Here is a 12132-nt window from a genome sequence, read left to right as displayed (position 1 = left end):
GTGTTCTTGGTCTTAACACAAAGAAGAAATTCCTAAAGATGTGAATACATTAAAACTAGAATTCTTTGGAATCCCTTTCTATGGTGACCCTTGAAGGTAAACTCAGTCTGACTTTGAGTATAGAGGTGGGATTTGATTGTTTCTTGAGCTTCTAGTCAAAGAAAATTATATGCATACCTAATTATTTTTCAAAGTGATATCAGAGACTGAGATATAGTCAATTAAAATGGCCCTTCTAACCTCCGCCTGTGGCTGTCCCATTTGGCAGGAGCTCTCTGTTACAGGATTAAGGTGGGAGATATCCTTAGTAAGTGTCACTTTATTAGAAGGTGTAACTTAAGTCACTAGCCTTTGTTTTCCTTGATACGATCTGCCAAGAGACAAAAACCACGCCTTCATCAAAGCCATTGCTCTGTGCAGAAGAGCCAACTCAGATGCAAGGACACACAGAGAGCTTCCGGACCTGGCTGAGCAGGAGGTGCCATCATGGGAGTTGATATCCGCCACAACAAGGACCCAAAGGTTCGTCGCAAGGAACCCAAGAGCCAGGACATCTACCTGCGCCTCCTGGTCAAGCTATACAGGTTTCTGGCCCGGCGGACCAACTCCACCTTCAACCAGGTTGTGCTGAAGAGACTGTTCATGAGCCGCACCAACCGGCCGCCCCTGTCGCTCTCTCGGATGATCCAGACGAGGAAGCTCCCTGGCCGAGAAAACAAGACAGCCGTGGTCGTGGGGACCACAACGGATGGTGTGCGGGTGCAAGAGGTGCCCAAGCTGAAGGTGTGCGCCCTGCGAGTGAGCGCCGGGCCCGGAGCCGCATCCTCAAGGCTGGGGCAAGATCCTCACCTTTGACCAGCTAGCCCTGGACTCCCCCAAGGGCTGTGGCACTGTCCTGCTGTCTGGTCCACGCAAGGACCGTGAGGTGTACAGGCATTTTGGCAAGGCGCCAGGGACCCCCCTCAGTCACACCAAACCCTATGTTCGCTCCAAGGGCCGGAAGTTCGAGTGAGCCAGAGGCTGACGTGCCAGCCGAGGCTACAAAAACTAACCGCAAATCCTGTCCTGTTATTAAAACATTTTGGATGTTCAAAAAAAAACACACAGAGAGCAACCCCAGGGCCACAGGAACAAGAGCACATTTGAGATCTGGACCAGAAACACCAGGACCAGAAACACCAGCTACTATGGCAAGAGAGCAAAGGAACCAAGCCAACATATAAGCCAAAGCGAGGAAATCATGAGACAAAAATGAGTAGCGGTGCCAAGATTATGAGACTGTGAAGCAGCAGCCTTCCTGGTCCTCAGAGGCAGAGACCAAGAGATCACGTGACTGAGAGGCTGGGGACCTCTGGCTGCAGGCTGTGGAGAGGAGTTGCTGTGTCCTTGCTGTTTACTGATCCTGACTTGTGGTAGCCCATAAGCTTCCCTAACAACCCCCTATCATCGTGAGTATTGTCTGTGTGGTCTGTGGGGCCGTAGCAAGGAATAGCAAACCCAGATAGGTGTCGAATGTTGTGGGAGGAACAACTGGTGTCAGAAAGGTGAAGAAAGAGGAAAGGTAGAGGCACATCTGCCTCCTGCCTCGTGGCAGTAAGGACACCAGAGGAGGTGAAACGTGGCCGCTGCATCCTTTTCATAGACACAATCACTTTAGGTACTCATATTCCTGGACCCCATCCTAGAACATACATTATTTTTAAAATTGTATGCAACCTAAAATTGAAGTGCAATTACCAAATTAAGAAAAGACCTTCATGTACAGAATCCAGAGACAGAAATGGGAGGAGGGATACCAGGAAGGTAGGGGGGAGGTGGGGAGAAGAGGGGAGGAAGAAGGAACCAATCTCAATGCTCAACACATAACCACTCCCCATGCCCAACCCCCAGGGGGACAAACAACAGAAACCAGAGGGGAAGGGAGACAGTGGTGGTGTAAGATATGAAAATAATCATTTATAATTTAATTTATCAAGGGGTCATGGGGGTGGGGAGGAGCTGATACTAAAAGCTCAATAGAAATTAAATGTCTAGAAGAAAAACCTTCAAGTAGTGTTGCTGAATTTTTCTTCCACTAATTACTATCCAGTTACTAGTAGTTCAATGTGTCCCCGTGTGCAAGCATACAACGATGATGCATAGGCTTTTCAGTTGCTGACTTCTGCTGGAATGTAACACAAGGCCTTTCTTCCAGGGACTCAACCTTTCAACCTCTGTGTGAGCATGCTACCACCCAGGGATGCTAAGTTTTGCTAATTACAGTTGACTCATGACCAACACAGGTTTGAACTGTGTCTTAGACAGAGTTCTCTAGAGAGATAAAACCAAATTCCTGATAATATAATATATTTATTTATAAAGATAATTAGATATATATAATGAGAAATTAACTGTTAAATCATATACAGATAAATATACAATACAAGAAATAAACAGTTAAATTAGAAAGCACTATAAATGGCTTAGTGCAACTCACATCCATGAGAGAAAGTTGAGAGACTAGCAGTCTTTCAAGTCTCTATCTGATGCCAGATCTTCCTCTATTTGTAGAGAGAGCTAGGCTATGTCAGCACAGCAGCCAATCACAAGGCAGGTCACCAATCACCAGTCCCCAGCTCCAGAGAAATCTTAAAGGGACCTCAACTTACAGCAACACAGTCCACAGGCTAGGCGTCCCACAGGCAGTGTAGCCTTTAAATTGAGGCACAGAACAAGCAAGGCAGCTGCACACTGGTCCGATGATCACAGAGCGAGAGACAAGAAAGGCAAGGCTCACCAAGCCATCCATCTCTCCGCCCCTCAGTCAATCCCACCTGCGTTTATCAGCCAGGCTGGCACAATAAACTATCTCAAACCGTAAGGGTACACACACACATGGGTTTTGATGATGATGTTGTTTTTAACTGTTGTGTGACATTAATCATCTCCCTGTGAGCAGGTCATCTCTCCAGTTAACTGTGCATCACAACAAAAAGGTGATCTCTTGCCAATATCGTGTATTTTATTGGGTTTAGTGCAACACCATAAGCTTTGAATAACACTGTGGAACCCATACGAAGTGCCACTTGTGATACTGGAAGTGTTCCCAAGGAGCAAAGAAAAATCATGCCATTGCAAGAAAAAGGTGAATTTCATGATATGTACCACAGATTGAGGTCTGAAGTTGTGACTGCCTACCATTTCAAAGTAAATTAATCCAGTGTAAGAATCATGGTTTAAAAAAAAAAACAAGAATCATGTGGAGGAGATGAGCCAGCCAGGGTACAGTGTAGCAATGATGAAACATACAAGTTTCCTCTGGTTCTTTAATGCTTCTTCCTCTTCCACTGTCATGATCCCAATTCTACATTACAAATCTGACTAGACCAGAGGATGTACACTGGTACAGGTAGGAACTGGAAACACAGGGAATCCAGGACAGATAAACCCTTCAGGACCAGTGGTGAGAGTGGTGATACGGGGTGGGTGGAAGGAAGGTGGGGTAGAAAGGGGGAACCAATCACAAGGATCTACATATAACCCCCTGCCTGGGGGATAGAAAACAGAAAAGTGAGTAAAGGGAGACATCGGTCAGTATAAGACATGACAAAATAATAATAATTTATAATTTATCAAGGGTTCATGAGGGAGGGGGGAGCAAGAAGGGAAGGGGAAAAATGAGGAGCTGATACCAAGGGCTCAAGTAGAAAGCAAATGTTTTGAGATTGATGAGGGCAACAAATGTACAAATGTGCTTGACACACAATGGATGGATGTATGGATTGATAAGAGTTGTAGGAGCCCCCAATAAAATGATTTTTAAAAGAAAGAAAGAAGAAAGGAAAAGGGAATTAGTGAAACTGTCACTACAGCTAAACCAGCAGGCAGGAAAACCGTGTACTTTTCCCAAAATATCTTGTTAGCTAGTGTTTAAAATACAGCTTTTACGTGAGTACACTATATACTACATTTAACTACAAAATAATATGTTGATCAACTGTTTGTGTTATTGATAAGGCACCACGTCAGCAGGAGTTAAGTTTGGGAGCATCAAGAGTTCGATGCAGTTTCTTGACTGCGTGGGTGGGAGGAAGGCTGTCAGAGGCCCTAAACGCCACATTGTTTGAGGAATTATAGTTGCAAATTAGTTATCTAAGTAGAAGTCTTATCTCCCAAATGTCAATATATTCTGTCAACACCAAATCTTAATGCTAAAGTTCTCTGAGGGAGAAAAGTGAACAAATGAAATATTATTCCTTGATCTTTTATTCTACTGGAACACTACATGTGTTTTTTCTGTAACTCTGAGTATGCTTGAACTGTAAAGAACTTTGAAGAGGTTCTGACTCATCCCTCTCACGCTCCAGAAAAGAAAACTGAAGGTGTTAGGTTAGCTGCCTCTACCCAAGGCCAGCTGTTAGGTAAGGTCAAGGGTAAGGGGTAAGACTAACCTCTTTGCTTCCATTCTTGTACTCATTCCACTTCACAAGGTGAATTTATATCTACTTGGATTATTACCACAATAAGTGCTTTTAAAAAAAATGCTCTCTGATTTATCCACTTATTTTATTGGTTGTTTAAAAGTGAAAGTTTAAACAAACAAACAAACAAAGCACAAGTAACAAAAAGAACCACTCATTATGACAACTCAAAAACAAATTTTACTAGGGTCATCTCACCTCCTCTGGCACCTACCGTGGATAGTAGTTACAATTATATTTTAGACAGCAGACAGATGGATGGGTGGCTGGATGAGTGAATTGATGAATGAATAAAAGGAGGAGGGAAAGAAAGAAGCGGGGTGGAATGGGGGAGAAAACACATACATATACATGTATGGTGACTAGATTAATCCTCAGAGATATGTCTAGCAGACCTATTAAATATTCTAGAAACAAGTCCTCGGTGACTATGCTCTTATATATTATATATAAAACAAAAACAAACTCATTGTCATGAAGTTGATTGTCACTGATCGCCATCCTAAAGGCAGGGTAGAACTGCCCCTGTAAATTTCTGAGACTATAACTCTTTCCACCAAGGAGCCGCTGGTGGTTTTGAATGACTGATCTTATGGTTAGCAGATATTGCATATAATATGAATTTATCTAATATGCATTGAGTTCCACCCATGTGTCAGATATTGCACTATTGGAGTTGTTTCTGTTGTAGAAACTGAGTTCTAGAAACAGCACTTGAGGCAAAAATTGTGGTGTCAAATTTTCCTTTGGAAAAATACTCCATTCTCACCCTGTTCTCTCTCTGACTGAGCACAGATAACATTATTAGCTTGTTTTTATTGGCCATTGTGTTAGTCTGGGTAGACTAGAGAAACAAATCCACGGACACATATGTGTATAAGAAAGAGATTTATAGACAAGAGCAATCAAACATTGAGAAAACATCCCAGCCCTGTCCATAAGTCTGATATTAGCCCATGTGTCTGATACCAATCTAGAAGTCCTCTTCAGACTCACAAAACACATGCAATGATGCCGAATGTAGAAGATCACAGGCCAGTTGGTAGAAAGTCTCTGGACCAGTAGCATTGGAAACATCTCAGCACGGGCAGGGGTCTCTGCATGGCTTCCCAGGGTGGGTCCATGTGTCTTGTCGGCTGCTGTCTCCCAGGGTGTGAGCAGAGAGTCTCCCACCTCCAAGGAGGAAAATTCAACAATTCCCAGAATCCTTAGGGGAAGGCCATGCCCACACAGAGATTTCATTGGCCATATCCTGATTAACAGTCTAGACACCACCCCTACACTCCTAATCCTCAAATTGACAAACGATTATATATCTCCCACAACCATAAAGAACAACAAAATTCAAAATAAAAATATCTCTTTAAACATCTCTTTAGCCTTTGGTGCAGGTGTGTATAAGAACTGAGCACAATCCGGGAAACACCTCAGGTCTGCAGCCCCAGTGCTTGCTCATTCATTAGGGTGGAATGGCAGGCAAGCGGAATTACTCAGCCCACTTAAATTATTGTCTCTCTCTCTCTCACTCTTCCCCCCAAATATAGAGTTGAATCCAAATAATGGGATAATATGCTGAGACCTCTTGTCATTTTTCAAAATCTGTTCTCATTTCCCATTATCTTGATTAATCTACCTTCTGTTTTTCGACATTGTCTCACCTGCATGCACTGCAGAGAAAAAGCTAAGAGGCTGTTTGCTCAAGAGGGAGGAGTCCCCGTGCCAAGCCTTCTATCACTGGTATCTTGAGGCTGCTCTTCAAGCATATGTTTCAGATTTACCCCCTTCCAGATCTTGACCCTGGGTCTTCCCTCTGCTGTCCCCTGGAATGAGTACTGTGCCCTCTGATTTGATGGCTGCTCATCTCCTTAGGCTGCTAGGCCAAAGTGGACCCCACGCCTTCCTTCAGCTCTCACAGGCCCTGCCTCCTCCTGCAGCCCATCCTCCACACATCTCAGAGCCCAGTCTTGGAACAGCTCCAAGTGCCATGGTTGGCTCAGTAGTAAAGTTTGTTTACACTTGTAGAATTGATCCGCTCAGATTGTCTAACTTCTTAGGAAGGAGTGCAAATTATTTCCAGAAAGCATTCACAGCTCATTTATCAACCCTGTGGAACAAAGGATACCATGTGGCACTGAACTATGGGACTCTTGTCCATTAGAAGTACAAATCGGGCTACCCCTGTGAAAGGGTCGTTTGACCCCTAAAGGGGTCAAGACCCACAGGTTGAGAACCACTGCTCTAACTGAAGGTCATTAAAGCCAATGACTTCTTGATTGGCTTTGAATTAGGAAGCAAAAGATGAAAGACTCCACATTTCCCATCTTTCATCTCATGAGCTGCTCAATCTAAAACCAGGGCTTTGCTGTCAAGTGTCATACCACAAGGACCAACATAGTAAACTTCTAACCAGAGCCAGCTCACCCAAGGCATAGTGTAACCGCATCAGGATCAGTAACTTGCAGGCTAGCAACCACGACCCAGGAAGCCTCACATGTCTCCAGCTTTAGAAAATCGGCAAGCGCCATGCCACCAAGAGAAACTGTCATGAGCACCAAAACCCGAGACTCCGTTCGATTTTATTTTGCTTCCATTTCTTCAGTTCTCATTTTGTTTCCTGCCCACCCCTTTTCAATAAACATATCTTAATGCAAGCCTTTTAAAGCAGAAAACTAGATACATGTAAAGAAATATTTTTTAATATAAAAATGGTTGTCAAAATGTGAGCACATCCCGAGGGCAGAAACTGGATATCTCTGTTAGGAATTTCAAAGCTAATAAACATAGCAATATAAATACACCATTACATTGCTTTGTAACTCACAAACAGACATACGCATTATTGAGCCATATGTACATAAACTTTGGGATCTGGCTGCAGAAAGGACCAAAAAGCAAACAGGTTCAAATTAACTAAGAAAGTAATAAGATCCACTAGGGTCAAATGTTTACAAAGGAAACCACCGCTGAAGCATAGACTGAGGAGAAGAATCCCAAGTGGAGAGAGATCAGAAAAGAAGCAACATCGAAAAGTTCAGAGGCTGTGCCAGTAAACGCAGACACTGTGGTGTCGACACCCAGACTAATGCCCACGTTTGATTCTGGAGATTCAATTGTTTTCTAAGGTGCAGCTGCAGAGATACAAAGAGATTCTCACTTTACATTTCTGCCACTGTCTGCCTGTCAGTTTGTCATACAGTTGTAGCTTACGAATTAATACGATTCTGGAAGCTGTACGATTGGTATTTCAAATACCAGCAGGATCACCCCAGGCTGACAGGTTTCAGTGTGGGTTAGAGACTAGGAGGTGAGTCCTGACAATCTACTTCTGAAAAGTATCTAATGAAAACCCCATGGATCACAACAGAACACTGTCCAATATGGTGCTGAAAGATGGGCTCTCGAGACTAGAAAACACTCAAAACATACAATGACTGCATCTCTATCCTCAAGCACACCAATGGACATGTTGTCAGGCGAGACCAGTCCTTGGAGAAGGACATCCTGTTTGGTAAAGTGGACAAGTGGCAAAGCAAACAAACAAAGGCCGTTGACGAGATGGATGGTCACTGTGGCTGCCACGATGAGCTCAGACATAGGAACATTGTGAGGATGGTGCAGGACAGTGCAACATTTCATTGGGGTGTGCATAGGATCGCTATGGTCAGAACCGATTCGATGGTACCTAACAGCAGCAACAACACATGCAACTAATAAAAATAATCATCACCCTTAAAAGTCTGTGTTAGACTGGGTAGACTGGAGAAATAAATTCAGAAACATGCATATGTGTATAAGAGAGTTTTATATAAAGGATAATTGTACATTAAGGAAGCATCCAAATTCAGTCCAGTCCAAGCCAATAAGTCCTATATTAACTGAAATGTCCGATACCAATCTACAAAGTCCTCTTCAGACTCACAAAACACATACAATGATGCCAAATGCAGGACACTCACAGGCCAGTGGGTAGAAAGTGGTTCGATCCAGGGGCATTGTAAGCATCTCAGTGCTGGCAAGGGTCTCCATGTGGCTCTGCCAGTTCCCAGGTGTGTTAGACTGGGTAGATTAGAGAAACAAATCCACAGAAACTCATATGTATATGAGAGAGAGTTTTATATAAAAGGTAAGTGTACATTAAGAAAGCACCCCAACCCAGTTCAATCCAAGCCCATAAGTCCAACACCGATCCACAAAGTCCTCCTCAAACTTGCAAAACACATGCTATGATGCCGAATGCAGGAGGAAAGCCAAATCAGTGAGCGTGTAAGCATCTCAGTGCTGGCAGGAGGAAAGCCGAATCAGTGAGCGTGTAAGCATCTCAGTGCATCTCCAGCATCCAGGGCTGCATCAGGTTCAGTCCATGTGGCTTTTCCTTCGGGAAGTCTCACAGGAAGTGAGCCTTGCCAGCTGAGGCAGAGAGCTAACTAAGGCAGCTGCACACTGGTCTGACCATCAGAGAGCAAGAGACCCGAGAACAAGAAAGGCGAGGCTCACCCAGCCATTTATCTCTCCACCCTTCAATTAATCCCACATGTGTTTATCGGCCAGGTTGGCACAATAAACCTTAACTATCTCATCAGTGTAGTGCCCTGTGTCTTGTCAGTAGAGCATCTCCAAGGGAGTGACCAGTGAGAGAGAAGTGTCTCCCACTTCCAAGGAAGAAATACCAGGAATTCCCAGAATTCTCAGGAGAAGGCCATGCCCACATAGAGGCCTCATTGACTATGATCCAATTGAGAGACTAGACTCCACCCCTTCACTCTTATTCAGCAGTTCTCAACCTGTGGATCTTGACCCCTTTGGGGTAAACGACCCTTTACAGGGGTCACCTGATTCGTAACAGTAGCAAAATTAGTTACAAAGTAGCAACGAAAATAATTTTATGGTTGTGGGGGGGTCACCACAACATGAGGAACTGTATTATAGGGTCGTGGCATTAGGAAGATTAAGAACCATTGCTTTTAATCCTCTCAAGTCCCAAATTGACATCATATTATGTAAACACTAGTCTGCTATGTACTTCCATGTCCCACCATGATGGAGGATCAGGGACCAGATTTACCCTACTACCTAAAACAATGTAAAACACCATGTGAAGTAGAATATGTAAAAAAAAAATTGTTCCGTCAATAGTCAATATAGAGATCAGTACTGTGGTCCCTGAGTAAAGGAAACAAACTAGGTGAATTCATTTGTACCAATCTCCACCTAGAGGGAATCTCTAATGTGGGGACCCAAATAGAGTATGCCATTCCCCTCGAGCTGAAGAAATGGAGTTGCATATTCAGAAGGGAAGACAGTGAGAATTCACCCCCCAGAGTACCAGAGAGCCAACAGCTGCACAGAGGAGAGAGCAGCACAGAGTCAGTTCTCTAGAGCCCTACAGAGAGTTCCCCTTACGTCTTCAGCTGGGGGAGGAAACTACTCAAGCCTGGAAAAAAAATCTCTGAAAAGGGACAGTCCCCAGAGCTCACACGGGTCTGGGGAGCGTTCATGCCGCCCTCCACCAGAATGGGAGAGCCTGGTCACGCATGAGGCCAGGAGTAGAAAGCCTCATCTTTCTCCAGTGGGCAACTGGTGGTTTCAAAATGCTGCCCTTGCAGTTAGCAGCCATGGTCCCACCAGGACTCCTCAAGCAAAGCTGAAGGGTGTTTAAAAGAAAAGAAAAGGACCAAGCACCTACCAAGATAAAATTCACTGCAATTTAATTTCCAGGCATCCAAAGAAGCTTAACGAGGCAAGAAGAATAAAAGAAAAGGCTCAGAAATGGTACCTGTGTTAGTCCGGGTAGACTAAAGAAACAAATTCATAGACACTCACATTGTGTATAAGAAAGAGCTTTATATACAAGAGCAGTTGAAAAACAAAACAAGAGCAGTTGAATATTGAGGAAACATCCCAGCCAGTCTGGATCAGATTCATAAGTCCAATATTAGCCCATATGTCCAAGACCAATCTATGAAGTCCTCTTCAGACTCACGAAGCACATGCAATAGGCTGAATGCAGGCAGATCACAGGCCAGTGTGTGCAAAATCAGTGGTGGTAGAAGTATTTCAGCGCTGGCAGGGGTCTCCACGTGGCTCCTCCAGCTCCCAGGGTGTAGAGTAGGTCTGCATCAGAGTAGGTCCATGTGGCTTCTCCAGCTCCCAGGGCGTAGAGCCATGTGTCTTGTCAGGAGAGTGTCTCCAAGGAAGTGAGTAGAGAGAGAGAAGTCTTCTGCCTCCAAGGAGGAAAAAACAGATTTCCAAGAATTCTCAGGAGAAGGCCATGCCCACATAGAGGCTTCATTGGCTACGATCTGATTGACAGACTGGACTCCACCCCTTCACTCTTAGTCCTCTCAAGTCCCAAATTGACACCAGAGTATGTAACACAGTACCAATGATAGTTCTTGTAGACAGAGACATTAAAACTGTTATTGTAATTATATTCCATATGTTCAAGGGGCAGAGCAGGGCTTCCTAAACTTGACACTATTTACATTTTGGACCAGATAATCCTTTGTTTGGGGTGGGAGCTGCTGGAGCCAGGGGGAGGCTATCCTGTGTATTGTGGGAGGTTTAGCAACAGTATCCTTGGGCTCTACCCAATAGATGCAGTAGTATACACATACACACACATTCTAGTTGTGACAACAAAAATATCTCCAGATGTCACCCATTTCTCCTAAAGAGCAAAATCCCCTTTGACTGAGAATCTCTAAGGTAGGTGCCGGCATGAATATGTTAAAGGGAGTCTTGTCTAATGGTTAAAAGCAATCTGAATCTATAAATTTCCATATGTGAAAAATACAAAGCCTGAAATGAAATATACACTGAATGTGATTGTCACCATACTAGACACTGCAGAAGAAAAACATTAATGAACCTGAAGATGCTGCAGTAGAAACTATCCAAAATGAAACATGTAGAGAGTTTACCATGTCGTGTACTTGGTGAATATAGTAAGTGCTCAGAGACTGGAGTCAGGGGTAGTAACAATGCAGGTTAATGAAAGAGGATGATAAGGCTAGGGCAATAGTAGTGATAACAATAACAAAGTATTCATATCAATGCTATTATTAACAATAGCAACAGTAACTGCCATATAAGGAGCAGGTGTCATTGAGTTTTAAGTGCCAGGCACTTTTCTAAACACTTCAAAGCCTTTCCTTAAAATAATACATTTACAACAATTCTATAAGATGTTCCTATCACCAGATTAGGCAACGGAATTTCAAGCTGTTTAAAACAAATAATAAGTGGCCCCAGATCGCACAGCCTCTATTGGCAAAAGCAGAATTTGAACGGAAATCCATTCGTGCTCTTGACCGCTGTGTTTCCCAGTACAGAATGATTAGTTGAAAGGAAGAAATTGGCAACGCGTTTTGAAGAAGTGATTAAATGGAATGTAATGACTGATTTGGATATGGAAGAACGTAAACACAGCAAACGAGAAATACATTGTCCAATAAACACCAGAAGGGTCAAAAATATAAATAAAGCTGTCTAGGTGCATAGCCCTAGTACTTTGGGATGGAGGGAGTAGGAATGAGAATCTCTTCCTGTATACCACATCCCACATACACACACACACACACAGCAGGAAACTAGAAAATAAACACAGATCTAGAGATTGTGCTGTCCCTCCTTACATTTTTCAGTGCTTTAAAATGTAAGTCTTTAGTCTCTC

At 43.6% G+C, this 12132-nt stretch overlaps 1 pseudogene; it reads left to right on the top strand.

The window, feature by feature from the left end:
* Positions 1–486: 486 nt before the first annotated feature.
* LOC101641724 lies at positions 487–1051 on the top strand (annotated as a pseudogene).
* The last annotated feature ends 11081 nt before the right edge of the window (positions 1052–12132 follow it).

Source organism: Echinops telfairi, unplaced genomic scaffold, assembly GCF_000313985.2.
Source record: "Echinops telfairi isolate 266 unplaced genomic scaffold, ASM31398v2 ScPeMD7_4;HRSCAF=17, whole genome shotgun sequence".
In the NCBI taxonomy this organism is placed as follows: Eukaryota; Metazoa; Chordata; class Mammalia; order Afrosoricida; family Tenrecidae; genus Echinops; species Echinops telfairi.
The sequence above is the reverse complement of the archived record's forward strand: the minus strand, read 5'-3'. Positions and strand labels throughout refer to the sequence as shown.